This window comes from Podarcis bocagei (assembly GCF_964188305.1).
Source record: "Podarcis bocagei genome assembly, chromosome: 3".
NCBI classification, from domain to species: domain Eukaryota; kingdom Metazoa; phylum Chordata; class Lepidosauria; order Squamata; family Lacertidae; genus Podarcis; species Podarcis bocagei.
Window position 1 is genome coordinate 106785004 of NC_138127.1, and position 19076 is coordinate 106804079.

Consider the following 19076-nt stretch of genomic DNA (forward strand, 5'->3'; position numbering starts at 1 on the left):
ATTAACATATCATCGTGCTGACATTCGGATTTGAGTCACACAAGCCCTCCCACCCATGCGATTGCAGCGCAGCGATCCTGTCATTATCTCTTCTTGCGGGGCATCCGTCAGGAAGCGGGGAAGTGATATTTCTTGACACAGGAGGACCCGAAAATCGTGACACAAAGGAAGACCTTAAAAAGCGAAGTCTTGTGAGACCTCTAGGGGTAGGGAGAAAGTCCGTCTTGTTTGCATTTGGACCAGAATCCGCGTCGTTTGCACTTCCTGAATGGGTACGCATCTCTCCTTTGAAATTTGCCTTTTCCGTTGAAAAACCTGGATTTTGCAACGCAGTTCTTCAGCCAGCCCGAATGTGTGTATCGAACAAAATAACATGCAAAGATGTGTTTGTTGGAAGAAATTTGCTCTAAAATGCAGGCGAAATTTCATGAGGATTTTTTTTAAAGAAAAATCACCAGTTTCTGCAGAAATATAGGGAACTGAACTTAAGCTGGGGGGGGATGAGAAATAGAAATAGACAGGTTAGTTCACTCTAAGGATTGTCACCAATCAATCAATCAATCAATCAATCAACAAACCTGTTACATAAATACCCCAAACCTCACAGAATCCTTTTAAAATGTCATTATAGGGTAACAGCAGTAGAAGAAGTGGAGAAATAAAGACACCCCTATTTTAAAACTCTTGAATTGATTAGATTTATTATTTTTATTCCGCTTTCCCAACACATGCTGAGCTCACAGCAACTCACAATAATCACACTAAACACGGCAACAGACATTGCCATCCCTATAATATCAAGCACCAATTGTGGCATTTGTATGTGCAAAATCTTCCCCACGCCCGTTAGACCCTTTAAAAAAATGTAGTTCTCTTTTTTCTCTCCTAGAAATGAGCAAGATCTCTGCTGTTTTCACAGAAAAACTCACTAACTCACAGTCTACAGCTGATAACAGATCTAGCTGAAATATCTGCTTACTGTGATGACATCATAGAATTCTATACTAAATTAACTCTTTCCATAGCACTTTGGATGCACCAGCTGCCACACGAATAGCATATAAAGCAAACAACCACAAATTCATCAAAGCAATTAGTACAGTTCAGTAAAGTCATAGTAACACATCTTCTTTGGCGATCCCTTAGCCGAGTAAGATTGTCTTAGCAGTGAGTATGTAAGTGACTGTGGAGGCCAATTCTGGATCCACACATCCTTCCACAGTGGGGACATGGTTTCCGGGTGGGAGTCGATCACGGTGTGGATTTGCCAAGCATGCCTTCTTCTTAGTGCGCTTCTCCCTTGTGTCCTGAGTTCGAGTGTCTTCAAAGCCCATGACACCTTTGGTAAAGGCTGTTCTCCAACTGGAGCTCTTGCAGGCCGGTGTTTCCCAGTTGTCAGTGTTCATACTACATTTTTAAAGATTTGCCTTGAGACAGTCTTTAAACCACTTTTGTTGTCCACCGGTATTTTGCTTTCCATTCTTGAGTTGGGAATAGAGTAGTTGCTTTGGCACCACAGAAAAGGCCGCGTTCTCATGTTGTCACCCACCAAACCTCTCGGACATGGAGGACTTCGAGAAGGGCCTCAGATTATGATTGCAGTGTCTGGGTAGGTTCATACAGGAAGAGGCAGTTTTTGAGATATTGCAGCCCTGAGCTATTTAAGGCTTATAGGTCAACGTCAACACTGAATTGGGTTTTGTAAGCATGGCCCTGCTTAAACTCTAACTGTAACATTTACTCTTCTTCCTGGGTTGAATGTTGTTTGTAATTAGTGTAATTGCTGGCTCTCGTTACCGGTTGGCTTAATTGTTTTGGCATTCCGTGGTTTTATATTGACAAATGACTGGGTCTTTCACAGCTCAGTTCGACATCTGAGTGGATCTGTTCTGCAGTGCTGCGTCCGGTGGAGAACTTTCTCCCAAGTCTCCGTTGGGTAGATTTTGCATGCGCTCATCTTGGCCTGAGGTTTTAAGATTCAGTGACCGAGAATCCCTTGCAAGCCGAGCCCTGGAGCTATGCCTGTGTTTTAGCACGGGTCTATACGTGATATATAATTGATAATAGTTGTTCCTGTTATACTCGTCTCCAGAATGCAATTTTAATGAGGACAAAAAAAGTGGGCAGGGAGAGGTCTTTATTTTACATCGTACTCTCTCTATAAATACATTGCATTATTAAATGCAGACATTTCCTGCTTCCCTTGCTCTTGGCTCTGACCAAGGACGCAAGTGGGCTCTTTCAATGAGCTCATCCTGGTTGCGGTTGCTGGCAATTCAGCACAGTTGCACCGAACCCTCATAGCAAATGGGGTCCTGGGCGACGGTGACACCCACTGGACAGCCTCGACTTCTCATGTGATGAAAGAGGCAGCAAAATGTTTCTCTGTCCTCTTTCTCTGCTTCACATGCATGATCATACGGCAACAGCCCGTTCAAATACACAGTGGAAATAAAATCCACCCTGTTTAAGAATGTTTATGTCAGCAGTCCTTTAAAACCCGGAAGTTGCCTGGTGCCTAAATGAGGCCAAAGCAGTCTCCATCCATTCCTTGAGAAGGACATTACAAAGTCAAAAGCCAGGAGCCACCACAGGAAAGGCTCTCTCTTTCTCTTTCCATTCTCTCTGATCTAGGCTGGTTGCCAATTTTCTACCAAGCCAAGTTCAATGCTCTTAGCAATTTGGAACCTATGGAATTTCCTTGCCTTACATGTGCCCACTCAACTGCTTTGCTCAGCAGTACAGTGGACGCTCAGGTTGTGAACGTGAGCCGTGCAGGAGGCACATTCGCAACCCGCAGCATCCGCAACCCGCAGCGCCACGTCTGCCCACATGTGGGTTGCGATTTGGCACTTCTGCGCATGCGCAAAGCTCAATTTAGTGTATCTGCGCATGCACGAGCACTGAAATCCAGAAGTAACCTTTACCGGTACTTCTGAGTTTCGGCGCATTTGTAACCTGAAAACTCGCAACCTGAAGGGTCTGTAACCCGAGGTATGACTGTATTGGCATGATACCAGGTGCCACATAACACCTGTTCCACATTAGAAAGAAATCAATATTTTAGTGTGACAGAACCTACACTTTGGAACTCCCTGCCTATTGATCTGAGACAGGGACCTTCACTATACTGTTTTTGGCACCTGCTGAAAGCATTTTCGTTTAGGCAAGCCTACCCAGATGTTCAGAAAGTTCGCATGAGTTTTCATTTGTTCTTAGTCTATTGTTGTTTTAACTTTTCAAAGGTCTTAAATTATTGTTGCCAATTTCCCTTACTGGTGATTTTATTGTTTTACTTTTTAAAAACTTTCCCCCCCCCCAAACCGTTTTGAGGTTGTTGTTTTTTACCACGTATAAATTTTATTAAATAAATAAGTTACTATTACAGTGGTACCTCGGGATAAGAACTTAATTCGTTCTGGAGGTCCGTTCTTAACCTGAAACCTGAGATACCACTTTAGCTAATGGGGCCTCCCGCTGCTGCCACGGGATTTCTGTTCTCATCCTGAAGCAAAGTTCTTAACCCGAGGTACTATTTCTGGGTTAGCGGAGTCTGCAACCTGAAGCGTATGTAACCTGAAGGGTCTGTAACCCGAGGTACCACTGTACAGTGGCACCTCGGGTTGTGAACGTGATCCGTGCGGGAGGCACATTCGCAACCCGCAGCATTCGCAACCCACAGTGCCGTGTCTACACACGCGCAGGTCGCAATTCAGTGTTTCTGCACATGTGCGAGCACCAAAACCTGGAAGTAACCCATTCCTGTACTTCCGGGTTCAACGCAGTGTACAACCCGAAATCACGTAACCTGAAGCATCTGTAACCCGAGGTACCATGGTGCCCTTCGTGTGACAAAAGCCAAGGTAAAGAGGTGATTCTCATCATCATGAGACTTTCTCTGGCCAGTGAGCCCAGATGATTAAAAAGACAGGCAACAGCAATATGTTGAGTGAGACCCAGTGGTCCATTGAGCTCTGTACTGCCCTCGCTGGCTGGCTGGCAGCAACTGTCCAGGGCTCCAGAGTCTCCTCTGTCACAGCCCTGCCTTCAGATGCTGTGAATTGAATCTGAGACTTCCTGCGCTCAAAGAAGATGCTTTGCCCTTGAGCTGTGGCCTTCCCCTAGACCCCCAAATTCCCAGGTGCTAACGTTAGATCTTTGCTCTCTTCCAACTTCACCACGTGGTAGGACACATGTTCTTCAGGCAGAAGTCCCAGGCGCAACCCTCATCATCTCTGGGTAGAGCTGGGAGAGAGATAACCGGTCTGATATCCTGGGGAACTGGGAGACCAATGGTCCGACTTGGTTCCTACATTCCTAATCTTTTCAACAGTTGTCCATCATTGTTTGTTAGATACTGCCCAAAGCTGCGGGACGCGGGTGGCGCTGTGGTCTAAACCACTGAGCCTAGGGCTTGCTGATCAGAAGGTCACGGGTTCGAATCCCCGCGACAGGGTGAGCTCCCGTTGCTCGGTACCAGCTCCTGCCAACCTAGCAGTTCGAAAGCACGTCAAAGTAGATAAGTAGGTACCGCTCCGGTGGGAAGGTAAACAGTGTTTCCGTGTGCTGCTCTGGTTCACCAGAAGCAGCTCAGTCATGCTGGCCACATGACCCGGAAAAACTGTCTGTGGTCAAACGTTGGCTCCCTCGGCCAGTAAAGCAAGATGAGTGTCGCGACCCCAGGGTCGTTTGCGACTGGACTTAACTGTCAGGGGTCCTTTACCTTCACCCAAAGCTGCAGTTGGCTTCCCCAAATATCCTTTGGGGCTGAGCGCTTGGGAGTGTTTCGTACAGTGGACGCTCGGGTTGTGAACGTGATCCATGAGGGAGGCACGTTCGCAACATGCAGCGCCATGTCTGTGAACATGCAGGTTGCAATTCAGCGCTTCTGCACATGCACTAAGTGTGATTTGGCGCTCCTGTGCATGTGCAACCACTGAAACTTGGAAGTAACCCTTTCCGGTACTTCCAGGTTTCGGCAGGTCCATAACCCAAAAAAATGCAACCTGAAGCGTCTGTAACCCGAGGTATGACTGTATTGCATAGGCCAACATAATGCATTAGTTTCCAAGGAAACTGCATCCATGGAAGGAGCGATGTAAGGCTGTGGGGTTGTGTAAATAATTTTTGTCCCCTTCCCTGTTCTTAATTGTAGTGGTACAAACTATCCCCAGTGGTGTGCACAGAGCCAGCTACCAGCTCTGGAGTCTCTGCACCTTCCTTCTCTCATCCATGGAGCTTGATAAAGATGTGGTCATGAGGTCCCATCAGCTGGCTTCATGGCGACTCAAGCACCCCCACTTATCATCCACGAAGATGTTTCATTCTGTGCTGGAAAACAAAAGCGTGTTTACATAAATCTGCGTGGCGTACGTTGCTCCTGTGGAAATGGAGCGATGATGGCTTGGGAAATGGGAATTATAAATACGCATGGCACAGAAGCACTGCCACCTGAACAACATGGCTGCTATAGTAGTGAGGACTAGAAACTTAGCTGCCTTTCTTTAAGGGAGCATTTTGTGGATTCTTGCACCTGATCCCAGATTCTGTGCCCATGAGAGCATAACTGCAGAACAGAACAGCCCTCGGGGGCCTTTCAATGCAAATACATACATGCAGTGCTTTTTTTCTAAAATAAACTAATGTTTAGAGGTACTCCCATTTTCCTACTCATTGTAATACTGCCCCTCGATGAGGCCAAACTTAGATTCACAAAATGTTTAGGAGTATGCGTACCTTTGCATGCTCCCCCAAGGAAAAAAGCACTGCATACCTGTGTCTGCTCAGTAAACTAGAAGTCATGGACATCCAATGAAACAGTGCATAGTTAACCTATGGAACTCCTTGCCACAGGAGGCAGTGATGGCCACAAACCTGGATGGCTTTAAAAGAGGATTAGACAAACTCATGAAGGAGAGGGCTATTGATGGCTACAAGCCATGACAGCTATGATCTCCCTCCACAGTTGGGTGCAGCATGCTTCTGAATTGTGTGGCGAGTTTCCGACCCTCCCCCCCCCGGTGGAAATAATGACACATGACACAATTATTAAGGTTAATGGGCTAAAAAAGGCCACAACTTTATTGGCTACAGGTGATGAGCAGTATTGGCTTAGGCATTGGTCCTAACAGACTATATCCAACTTCAGCCTGTCTGCTTGAAGTCCGGGAAGGGTTAACCACCGTTAGGGGGAGTCCTGCTGATGCACATCAACTAGGAACTCCCCCAGGGTCACCGCTTGAGGCCTCATAGGCTTTGGACAGGGCCACACCCCACGGAATCCTTTATCACACTACCCTTCAACATGCAGGGCAGGTGATGGCGCTACCTCCCCTCTTCCAACTACAGAACCATACCAATGCCTAACTGCCAATACCCAGAAAGTTGTGACAATTTGCTACAAGGTAGAAGGTTGATGGTTCAAATCCCCACAACGGGGTGAGCTCCCGTTGCTCAGTCCCTGCTCCTGCCAACCTAGCAGTTCGAAAGCACATCAAAGTGCAAGTAGATAAATAGGTACCGCTCTGGCGGGAAGGTAAACGGCGTTTCCGTGGGCTGTTCTGGTTCGCCAGAAGCGGCTTAGTCCTGCTGGCCACATGACCCGGAAGCTGTACACCGTCTCACTCGGCCAGTAAAGCAAGATGAGCGCCGCAACCCCAGAGTCGGCCACGACTGGACCTAATGGTCAGGGGTCCCTTTACATTTACCTTTAGGCGAAAACCAAGTGGCTAGTGCCAATTTGCCAAGTGGAAAAATTCCTACCAGCCCCCTCAACGGCGACCAACCAAGGTCCATAGCAAGGTCAAAGGACGAAAACCTTATAGGGCAGGAGGGTGGTAAAAACAGGAACAGCTGGAGGGTGGCAAAGAGGGAGATCCCCGGCCGAGTCCTGCCTATATATGAGAGCCAGTGTGGTGTGGTGGTTAAGAGCAGTAGTCTTGTAATCTGGTGAACCGGGTTCGATTCCCCGCTCCTCCACATGCAGCTGCTGGGTAACCTTGGGCTAGTCACACTTCTCTGAAGTCTCTCTGCCTCACTCACTTCACAGAGTGTTTGTTGTGGGGGAGGAAGGGAAAAGGAGATTGTTAGCCGCTTTGAGACTCCTTTGTGATAAAGCAGGATATCAAATCCAAATTCTTCTTCTTCTATATAGGGCAGGCCACGCTCCCCAGAGCCAGCCAGGGGATGACGCGGCTGGGAATCCCCCCAATCGTGCAGGGCTGGCCTGCACCCACTGTGCGCATGGAGGGGCCGTGAAGCCCGCAACTCCACCTCCTCCTTAAGGCGGAAGTGGCTTGCCTGTCACTGGAAGCCACGGGATGAAAGAGTTTTGCTTGCAAGTTTCCCATGTGCATCCCGTCAGCCTCTGTGGGAACAGGATGCTGGCCTAAATGAGCCATTGGCCTGATCCAGCTGAAGGCTCTTCTTATGCCCTTACGCCCACCCGCTTCCTCTGCATTGCCCCACATTGTTTCTTGGCCATGCTATGCCACTCTGGGCGGCTTCCAACTAAGTATTAAAATACACTAATACATCAAACATTAAAAGCTTCCCTGAACAGGGCTGCCTGCAGATGTCTTCTAAAAGTTTGGTAGTTGTTTTGCTCTTTGACATCTGGTGGGAGGGCGTTCCACAGGGCGGGTGCCACCACCGAGAAGGCCCTCTGCCTGGTTCCCTGTAACTTGGCTTCTCGCAGGGAGGGAACTGCCAGAAGGCCCTCGCTGCTGGACCTCAGTGTACGGGCAGAACGATGGGGGTGGAGACGTTCCTTCAGGTATACTGGATGGAGGCCCTTTAGGGCTTTAAAGGTCAGCACCAACACTTTGAATTGTGCCCGGAAATGTACTGGGAGCCAATGTAGGTCTTTCAAGACCAGTGTTATGTGGTCTTAGCGGCCGCTCCCAGTCACCAGTCTAGCTGCCACATTCTGGATTAGTTGTAGTTTCCAGGTCGCCTTCAAAGGTAGCCCCAAATAGAGCGCATTACTGTAGTCCAAGCGGGAGATAACCAGAGCATGCACCACTCTGGCGAGACAGTCCATGGGCAGATAGGGTCTTCTTTAGAAGGAATGGCAAGGCTTTGGGCAAATGGCCGGGGTGTTTTCTCAGCGGGTTGATGGAGGAGTTGGGTGCCTGCCCCACCTTGCTGCAGACCTAGATTTGAGGTCCGCGGTTCATCACTTGGAGTCGCACCCTTCCTCCTGCCAAGGGGGGCCCTGGAACGAGACACCATACATCCTCTCCCTGCCTTCTTTTGCATCAAGGCCTCCCACATCGCAAAGGACAGCAGCAATGTGATGCAGGCGCGATCAATAAAACCGTTAGCAGTGGAGACCCGGCACTTTGCTCTCCGAAGCACATAGCCACCTGGGCTGCAGTGCACACGCCAGAAGGAGGGCAAAGATTGTCACAGGCCTGTCTCTGAGAGGGTGGTCCTGGACAAGTGGGGGAGCTCACATAAGAACTGCAAGGAAATGTTGCAGCGTAGTTTCTTGGCAAGGATGCCTCCTCCTCCTCCTCCTAGATATGACATTCCCTTCTCGCAGACATTCATCCCACCCAAGTTATCCATTTCTCATTTCCACCTGACACTCAGCAATGCTCAGTTCTCCCTGGGCTGTTTCGGCTGCCTGGGTCTTTGGTTTTGCTGTGTCACCTTGTAAACCTCGGGGTTCCCCATAGCACTCCAAGACTTCCCTCATATTTCTTAGTAAACCTGTTTTGACTTGGCTCCATGCACGGACAGAGTTTACTATTAGCAGGAGTGATGTGTTGCATGCATCCGTAGTTGGACACAGCAATGCATCCGAATGCCTTGGAAGATGATTTCCATATGAGTGCAGCTTGTCCTTAAAATAGCACCCTTCCTCTTCTTCTTCATCTTCTTCTTCCTCTCCCCTCTCTTCCATCACTTATTCAGTCCACTTCTGTCCAGCCTTACTCAGAAATAAGTCCCCTGCTTCAAGGCTTCCTGCAGGATTGCTCTCTTCTCTCCCTCTTTGGCGATCCCTCGTAGCCGAGTAAGATTGTCTTCCATGAACACGGTCTTAACAATGAGTCCGTAAGTGACTTTGGAGGCCAACTCTGGACCCACACGTCCTTCCACAGTGGGGACATTGGTTCCCGGGTGGGAGTTGATCATGGTGTGGATTTGCCAAGCGTGCCTTCCTCTTAGCACATTTCTCCCTTGTGTTCTGAGTTCCAGTGTCTTCAAAGTCCATGGCACCTTCTGCTGCTTACGTATGACCTCAACACAAGCTGAGTTGACGGCAAAGCAAGCTTTCTTCTTGGTAGGGCTGTCTGTGTGACCAGACACTGCCCATCGAGCCTGGTATTGTCTGCCCCAAGGATGGGGAACCGGCAAGTGAGAACCTACCTGAGCACAAAAGTTAAAGGAGTCAGTGATGGCCCCCAACCTGGGTGGCATTATAAGAGGATTGGACATATTCATGGAGGAAAGGAGGGCTATTGATGCCTACTAGCCAGGATGCACTCTGCTTCCACAGTTGGAGAAAGCAATGCTTCTGAATCTTCTTCTTCTTTGGCGATCCCTCGTAGCCGAGTAAGATTGTCTTCCAGAAACACAGTTTTAACAATGAGTCCGTAAGTGACTGTGGAGGCCAATTCTGGATTCACACGTCTTTCCATTGTGGGGACATTGGTTTCTTGGCGGGAGTTGATCATGGTGTGGATTTGCCAAGCGTGCCTTCCTCTTAGCACATTTCTCCCTTGCGTCCTGAGTTCGAGTGTCTTCAAAGCCCACGACACCTTTGGTAAAGGTTGTTCTCCAATTGGAGTGCTCGCAGGCCAGTGTTTCCCAGTTGTTGGTGTTTATACTACATTTTTTTTAGATTTGCCTTGAGAGAGTCTTTAAACCTCTTTCGTTGACCACCAGCATTACGCTTTCCATTTTTAACTTCGGGATAGAGTAGTTGCTTTGGAAGACGATCATCAGGCATCCGCACAACATGACCAGTCCAACGAAGTTGATGTTGAAGAATCATTGCTTCAACACTGGTGATCTTTGCTTCTTCCAGTACAATGCCATTAGTTCGCCTGTCTTCCCAAGTGATGTGTAAAAAATTTTGGAGACACTGTTGATGGAATCTTTTGAGGAGTTGGAGATGGCGTTTATAAGTGGTCCATGTTTCACAAGCATACAGTAAAGTTGGTAGTACGATAGCTTTGTAAACAAGCATTTTGGTTTCCCTGTGAATGTCCCGGTCCTCAAACACTCTGCACTTCAATCAGGAAAAAGCTGAACTTGCAGAGCTCAGGTGATGCTCAATTTCGGCATCAATGTTGGCCCTTGTGGAAAGATAACTGCCCAGGTAGGAGAAGTGATGGACATTTTCCAACATTACACCATTGAGTTGGAAACCACAGGAAGGGAGAGTTGCTCGTGATCGAATCCTGCTTCTTGGCCTTTGCCTTGGGGCATTTGGTTGGCCACTGCGAGAAGAATATGCTGGACTAGATGGGCCATGGCCTGATCCAGTGTGCTGTTCTTACATTTTTAAGTGACCATGAGCCATAACAGTAAAGGGAAGCCTCCATCTCAAGGGCTAATATACCTCTGAATATCATTTGGGACACACAGAGGGGAGAACAGGCTCAGACAGCTTGCTTGTTGTAGTCCAACAATTTTGGAGGGCACGAGGTAAGGGACTGTTGCCTTGTGTTTTTATTTTCTGGTTCGTGTTGCGTGTGTGTTTAATCTACACTCCACTTCCCCACTGAAAGGCAAATGACCTAATAAAAGAATACATTTTTTTTTTAAAGAAAAGGCAAGCCCTTTTTGAACAGGCTCCCGGGGTCTCCGCTTCTGAATTTTTGCTCCGGGAAGCAGAGAATCAAGCGCTTGCTTTACCGTATTCTTCTCATTATGGAAATCCACAGAGAGCAAGGTGGTGCAAATCATCCCCAATTATTTCTGCGAAAATGTTCGCCTCCCTGGAAAAAAAAGGGAAAGGGAGGGGATCGTATGCTCAGAACGCTTCTTTTTTACATGAAAAGAAGCAACGAAAGAGCCTCGTGGCCCCTGAAAGAACTAACAAATTTATGATGGTGCAAGCTTTCATGACTCAAGCCCACTTTCCTTGTTTCTCCCTCCCTTGACTTCCATCTCCTTCCTTGTCTCTTTGCTCTGCATCAGTTTCTAAGTTGTAAAGACTGTAGGGCCGGCATTCTTGTACTCCCTAAAGTCGCAGGAAGCCTGATGTCATAGATACTGTAGCTAGATAGATATAGATAGATAGATGATAGATAGATAGATAGATAGATAGATAGATAGATAGATAGAGATAGATAGATAGATAGATAGAATCATAGAGTTGGAAGAGACCACAAGGGCCATCGAGTCCAACCCCCTGCCAAGCAGGAAACACCATCAGAGCTAGATGATAGCACCATCATAGATAGATGATAGATAGATAGATAGATAGATAGATAGATAGATAGATAGATAGATACAGATAAATAGATGATATAGATGATAGATAGATAGATTCAGGTAGGTAGCCGTGTTGGTCTGACGCAGTAGAAATATATAAATATATTTTAAAAATGTCTAGTAGTACCTTAGAGACCAACTAAGTTTGTTCTTGGTATGAGCTTTCTTGTGCATGCACACTTCTTCAGATACACTGAAACAGAAGTCACCAGACCCTTATATATAGTGAGAGGGTGGGGAGGGGTATTACTCAGAAGGGTGGTGGGAATGGGTGATTGGCTGATAGGTGTGGTAAGCCAGTTGACGACTGTTAACGGCTGCAATTGGTCTTTCAGGAAAAAGCAAGGGATGAGATGGCCGAAAAGAGCTTTATCATATACAGTGGTACCCCGCAAGACGAACGCCTCGCGAGACGAAAAACTCGCAAAACGAAAGGTTTTTTCGTTTTCGAGTTGCCTCGCAAGATGAATTTCCCTATGGGCTTGCTTCGCAAAACGAAGCTTGCCCCGGGGACAGCGGGTCTTCTCTTTTGAAGCAAGGGGCGGCCGGGAGATCGCTTCTCCCCACCGCCCCTTGCTTCAAAAGAGGTCCCGGACCTCTTTTGAAGCAAGCGGCTGCGGAGAGATCGCTTCTCCCCACCGCCCCTTGCTTCAAAAGAGGTCCGGGGGCAGCGGGAAGCGCTCCCGCTGCCCCCGGACCTCTTTTGAAGCAAGGGGCGGTGGGGAGAAGCGATCTCCCCGTGCTCCGAAGCCGGGCGGGGGGGTGGGAACACCTGCCCCAGCCACCCCGCTTCGGAACGCTTGTCTGAAGCGGGGTGGGGGGCGGGAGCACCTGCCCCAGCCGCCCGGCTTCGGAACGCTGCTCCGAAGCGGGGTGGGGGGGCGGGAGCACCTGCCCCAGCCGCCGGGCTTCGTAGCGCTGCTGCGAAGCCGGGCGGGGGGGGTGGGAACACCTTCTGAAGGCGGGCGGGGGGCGAAAGTCTTTGTCCCCCCCCCCCTGCCTGCCTTCCCAGGGGCTTTTAAATCGCCCCGGACAGCGGAGAAGTCCTCCGCTGTCCGGGGCGATTTTAAAATGCCGCCCGCCAGCATTTTAAGATCGCCCAGACAGCGGAGAAGTCCTCCGCTGTCCCAGGGTTTTTTAAAATGCTGGGGGTGAGAAGAAAAGCCCTTGTCCCCCCCCCAGCCTTCAGAAGAGGTCCGGGGACAGACTGTCCCCGGACCTGGTCTGAAGGCAGTTTCCCTAGGAACGCATTAATTGATTTTCAATGCATTCCTATGGGAAACCGTGCATCGCAAGACGAAAAAACCGCAAGACGAAGAGACTTGCGAAACGAATTAATTTCGTCTTGCAAGGCACCACTGTACAGTCATACCTCATGTTACATTTGCTTCATGTTACGTTCTTTCAGGTTACGTCCCGCGGTGACCCGGAAGTACCGGAAAGGGTTACTTCTGGGTTTCGCTGCTCGCACATGCGCAGAAGCACAAAATGGCATCATGTGCATGCACAGAAGTGGCAAATCGCAACCCGCGTGTGCGCAGATGCGCCACTGTGGGTTGAGCTCTTTTCATGTTGTGAACGGGCCTCCGGAACGGATCCCGTTCGCAACCAGAGGTACCACTGTATAATGAGATATGTAATGAGATATAATTCAATGTCTCTATTCAGACCAGGTCTCTCCATGGCTTTAAGTTTGGTAATAAGTTGTAATTCAGTATTATAAGTTGTAATTAAGTATTACCCCTCCCCACCCTCCCACTATATATAAGGGTCTAGTGATTTCTGATTCGGTGTATCTGAAGAAGGGTGCATGCACATGAAAGCTCATGCCAATAACAAACTTAGTTGGTCTCTAAGGTGCTACTGGAAGGAATTTTTTATGATAGATGGATAGATAGATGGATGGATAGATAGATAGATAGATAGATAGATAGATAGATAGATAGATAGATCTAGTCACCAACCTGTTGTTGTTTAGTCGTTTAGTCGTGTCTGACTCTTCGTGACCCCATGGACCAGAGAACCCATGGACCAGAGCAGGTCACCAACCTAGATGCCTTTAAAAAAAAGTATTGGACAAATTCATGGAGGAGAAGGCTAAGAAGACCAACCCAATGGCATACCCTCCAAGTGTCCCTTTCCCCAGAGACAGTCCTGGAATTATGAAAGCCATCCTGGCTTCTAATTTGATCCCAAAATGTCTCTGTTGCCCCCACCAATGCTGTCGCCACCAAGCTTGAAGAGGAGGATGAGCCAGCGCTTGTCCATGGGGAAGGTCCATGGGGCCACATAGAGAGGCCTGGAGGGTTTCTTGCTCCTGGTATCCAACATTACAGACGTTCCTTTCATAAAATCATCGAGGTGAAAGAAGCCCTAAGGCCCCTGCAATGCAGGAATCACATCTAAGAACCCCTGACCAATAGGCAGCCAACCTCTGCTTCAAAACCTCCAACTTGAGTTTGAGGAAAACTTGGGAGCCAGTGTGGTGTAGTGGTTAAGAGCAGTGGACTCGTAATCTGGTGAACCGGGTTCGCTTCCCCGCTCCTCCACATGCAGCTGCTGGGTGACCTTGGGCTAGTCACACTTCTCTGAAGTCTCTCAGCCCCACTCACCTCACAGAGTGTTTGTTGTGGGGGAGGAAGGGAAAGGAGAATGTGAGCCACTTTGAGACTCCTTCGGGTAGTGATAAAGCGGGATATCAAATCCAAACTCTTCTTCTTCTTCCAAGGAAGGAGAATCCACCACCTTCTGAAGGATTTGGTTCCAGTGTCAAACAGCTGTTACCATCAGAAAGCTCATCCTAATTTTTAGTCAGAATCTCCTTTCTTGCAATTTGTATCCAATGGCCTGGTTCCTCTGGAACAGCAGAAAGCGAGACTTTCAGATATTTGAATATGACTATCCTCTCATCTCTTGGTCATCTCCTCTTCAGGCTAAACATGCCCAGCTCTCTCAACCGTTCCTCATAAGGCTTCATTTCCAGACCCTTGATCCTCCTAGTCACCCTCCCCAGCACACCTTCCAGCTTCTCAATATCCTTCTTAAATTGTGGTGCCCAGAACTGCAGGACTCCAGGTGGGGTCTAACCAAAACAGAATAGAGTGGTACTATGACTTCCCTTGATCTAGACACTAGACTTTGTTTGATGCAGCCTAGAATTGTCTTAACCTTTTTTTTGTTCTGCTGTCAGGTCTGTTAGAATTCCTTTTGTATTTCCAGAGCTGCGATGGGAGGACGAGGGTGTGAGGAACAAGGAAGGCTTTGCTTAAGAGCTTTGTTGCTGTGGTAGAACATCTGCTCTCAGCCATCCTTTTCTTGGAGCATGTCTACGATGCAGCTCTGCTCCCTCACAATTCCCCTCCCTTCCCTCCATCTCTGTCTCCATGCTCGTGCGCCTTTTCAGCTGCCGGCCGCATGACCCACAATGCACTCCGGCAGGCCTGGTCCGCCCCAATGAACATCTCGAGGACCCCTGAGACTCGGGGAGGAGGGCACGCGAGGCCTGGAATGTGTGCCAAGTCCCAAAGTGTATCTTGTTGCGGCAGAAGGACAGAGCTGCCATTACGCCTGTCATGTTCGCAATAGCTTGCAAACACACAACTCACTCCCTTGTATTCCCCCCTTTCTGCAATCCTTTTTGACACCTGTCATTTTCAAGCAGGCTTGAGGTGGGGGTGGGGGGAAGAAACAGCAGCACCGAACTGGAATCTGGCAGTTGGGGAGGGGGGTGTCATGGGCTTGACAACAGAGGCAGCTGCCTTCACACTCCCACAATGCATCTGTGTTGATGTCCGTCCTGGAAGCACCTGCAATCTTGCACAGTCTGTTGATGGGCTGGTTTTGCGAGATCAGTTGTGAGCCTAACCCCACTTTCCTGGGAGTGAACCCAATTGAACTCCATGGGGCTTACGTCTGAAAAGACACGGTTGGGACTGCAGTTGATATGTAGACATAAACTACTTCTTTTTAAGTCACTGTGATGTACACCATAACAGTGTCCCTGTTTTCCAAGGACGGTCTTGGATTTACAGAAGCTGTCACAGTTTCTGATTTGATCCCTGAATGCCCCACTTTCCTTAAAGGTAAAGGGACCCCTGACCATAAGGTCCAGTTGTGACCGACTCTGGGGTTGTGGCGCTCATCTCGCTTTATTGGCCGAGGGAGCTGGCGTACAGCTTCTGGGTCATGTGGCCAGCATGACTAAGCCGCTTCTGGTGAACCAGAGCAGCACACAGAAATGCCGTTTACCTTCCCGCCAGAGCGGTACCTATTTATCTACTTGCACTTTGAGGTGCTTTCGAACTGCTAGGTTGGCAGGAGCAGGGACCGGGCAACGGGAGCTCACCCCGTCGCGGGGATTCGAACCGCCGACCTTCTGATCGGCAAGTCCTAGGCTCCGCGTCCCTTTTCCTTAGGATGCCCCTATTTTCATTGGAGAAATGTGGGAGAGTATGGAATAGGACATCCTTATTTTCATCAGAGAAATTTTGGAGGGTATGATGTCCCTATTTTCATCAGAGAAATGTTGGAGGATATGGAATAGGATGTCCTTCTCTTCATCAGAGAAATGTTGGGAGGTATGCTGTGAACTTACAAGATCCTGAAATGCAGGACAAATAACAAATGCTGAAACAACACAGGTATTTAAACAGGTGGTGAAACAACAGAATTGTAGGTGCTTGTCTGGTTAAAACAGGAACAGCATTCCAAATTACTGGTACCGCTACACTAGAAACCTGAGTTTGCAGAGAAACTTAACAGTCGTAACAACTTTCAGACTGAGAATCATCTTGAAATCTAGCCCTGCAACTGTGGACAAGAGGGAAATCTACTCACATGTTGGTGTGAACTTGCCAAATCTGCAGATTCTGAACCATAACTCAGCTCTTCTTTGAAACCCACACTTCTCTGAATTTTTTTTTTTTAAAAATTAGGTCCTCAACATGGTATTTTATTTTGTTCACATACACTATGCCATAAACTCATATGGAATTGGTTCCAGCAGCTCTGGCTCCTTGCCATTGTTTCTCACAAAGTGGGCTACTCTTGGAGGAGCAGGCTGGCGTTTTAGTTCAAACCAAATTCCCTTTTCCTTTCCTTCTTTTTTCTTTCTTTCATTTTCTTCCACACGCTGCAAGAAGCTGTCTCTGCTCTTTGAGTGCTTAATATGCTCAATTCGCACATTAATTCTCTTGGCCAGAATCTTGCCCTTAACTTTCTTGTTCACAATAATGCCCACAGCATGCTGGGTAATGTTGTATACCCTTCCTGTCTTGCCATGGTAACATTTGTGGATTGTTACCTTTCTGAATTGTGCCCATGCCCTTTGTGTCAACAATATCACCCTTCTTATAGTTGCGCATGTAGGTAGCAAGAGGGACCACACCATGTTTGCGAAAGGGTCTTGAGAACATGTAACGTGTCCCCCTCCTCTTCCCCTTGGTGTTGGTCATCTTGACGGTTTACTATAAGATGGCGCTGAATTTTGTGGTGCTGAACTTTGACCGGCCTCTGTCCTGTCCCTGCTGCAGGACTCGTATTACGAGTCTGTTCTCGGGACAGAAGTTGCATCAGGCAGAACCAGCTGCCCCCGGGGCCAGGCCTGATAGATACGGAGGGGCAGAGCTGATAGTAGCAGTTGCTTCATTCTGCCCTCCTCATCCATGTTCAATTCAGCTCTTGTCAAATCCAGGGAAGGCTAACCTGATTCTGAGGAACTGGATTCCTTCGATGTCTTTTGCCGGAGCCAAAATATCAAACAGACTTTTTCCCACCAAACAGCAGAAGTTTCCTTCCATGTTCGTCTGAGCATTGCTGTCGCCTCTGCTGTCTGCTTGGCAACCTCAGCAAGGATTCTCCACTGGGGGTTTGCACTAGAAACTGTCCTGTGTCCTCAAGGGACTCACTTCTTTACCCTGACACTAATACTACTACCGAACGCCTCTTTGGCGCCACACAGAAGTGACAAAATCCCTCCCTGCGGAGGCTCATAATCTATCGGAGGCAGACAAAATGGTGTGGGCATGGGAACACAGGAAACTGCCTTTGAACTGAGTTGGAGATCTAGCTCAGCGTTGTCTAATAATAATAATAATAATAATAATAATAATAATAATAATAATAATTTATTATTTGTACCCCACCCATCTGGCTGGGTTTCCCCAGCCACTCTGGGCGGCTTCCACAGAGACCAAAAATACACTAAGATGTCACACATTAAAAACTTCCCTGAACAGGGCTGCCTTAAGATGTCTTCTCAATGTCAGGTAGTTGTTTATCTCTTTGACATCTGAAGGGAGGGCGTTCCACAGGGCGGGCGCCACTACTGAGAAGACCCTCTCCCTGGTTCCCTGTAACCTCACTTCTCACAATGAGGGAACCACCAGAAGGCCCTCGGTGCTGGATCTCAGTGTCCGAACGATGTGGGTGGAGTCGCTCCTTCAGGTATACAGGACCGAGGCCATTTAGGGCTTTAAAGGTCAGCACCAACAGTTTGAATTGCGCTTGGAAACGTACTGGGGGGCAATGCAGATCTCTCAGGAGCGGTGTTATGTGGTCCCGGTGGCCGCTCCCAGTCACCAGTCTAGCTGCCGCATTCTGGATTAGTTGTAGTTTCCGGGTCACCTTCAAAGGTAGCCCCACGCAGAACACATTGCAGTAATCCAAGCGGGAGATAACTAGCGTATGCACCACTCTGGAGAGGCAGCCTGCGTACCAGATGGAGCTGGTAGACAGCCGCCCTGGACACAGAATTAACCTGCGCCTCCATGGACAGTTGTGAGTCCAGAATGACTCCCAGGCTGCGCACCTGGTCCTTCAGGGGCACAGTTACCCCATTCAGGACCAGGGAGTCCCCCCCACCCGCCCGCACCCTGTCCCCCCAAAACAGTACTTCAGTCTTGTCAGGATTCAACCTGACTACAGTGACTGGCAGCACTTTTGGACAAGTTATGGCCAGTTGGAGGCAGCCCCCAGCACCCTCAGCCCATAGCCAATGCCCCAGAATATTTGTGAGGCCAGCCAATATTTGTGACCCTGTCCCTGCTCTGTTACCATTCCTGACAACCGACCCATTTTCAGAGGTATGCCCCCCCCCCACTTTCTCTGGGGGCGCCTCGGGCGCTGCCTTCATCCCAGGGCAACCGGCATTGGGTGGCAGCGAGGGGAAGGCAGGTGGCATGGCGCTTTGGCAGGAGTCAGCAGGATCGCGACAAAGCACCAGACGAAAAAAGGAGCATCTTCCGGTCCGACACTCTAGCACAGGGGTGGCCAACTCCCAAGAGACTGTGATCTACTCACAGAATTAAAAACTGTCAGTGATCGACCCCCTTTTGGGGGGTTCAGGTCAAAGTTGTTGAGCTTGTTTTATTTTTTTATTTTTTTAAATGATATTTATTGAAAAAAGAATTTTTAAAATCACAAAGAAACGAAAAGGACAAAATTACAGGAAAAAAGACAAAAACAGAGATAAAAAATAAAAAATAAAACCATCATTTTCAAATTCTCCACTTTCTTTACCTTCTTTCCATGACCTCCTCCCCCTCCCATCTCTTGTATCTTGATTGATAATTGTCACAGCAAATCCTTCCCATAATTCATAATATTCTGTCAATACATAACCTTAC

At 48.4% G+C, this 19076-nt stretch overlaps 1 protein-coding gene and 1 pseudogene across 2 annotated transcripts in view; one reads left to right on the top strand and one right to left on the bottom strand.

The window, feature by feature from the left end:
- Window positions 1-19076, top strand: part of XKR6 (XK related 6) — a gene marked incomplete at its 5' end in the record, with an annotated part of 168685 nt that overhangs the window by 86711 nt on the left and 62898 nt on the right. The gene's annotated exons all lie outside the window — the stretch shown is intronic.
- On the bottom strand, window positions 16382-16948 carry LOC308584136 (large ribosomal subunit protein eL21 pseudogene; annotated as a pseudogene). Its single transcript has one exon. The product of its transcript is annotated as a large ribosomal subunit protein eL21 pseudogene (transcript).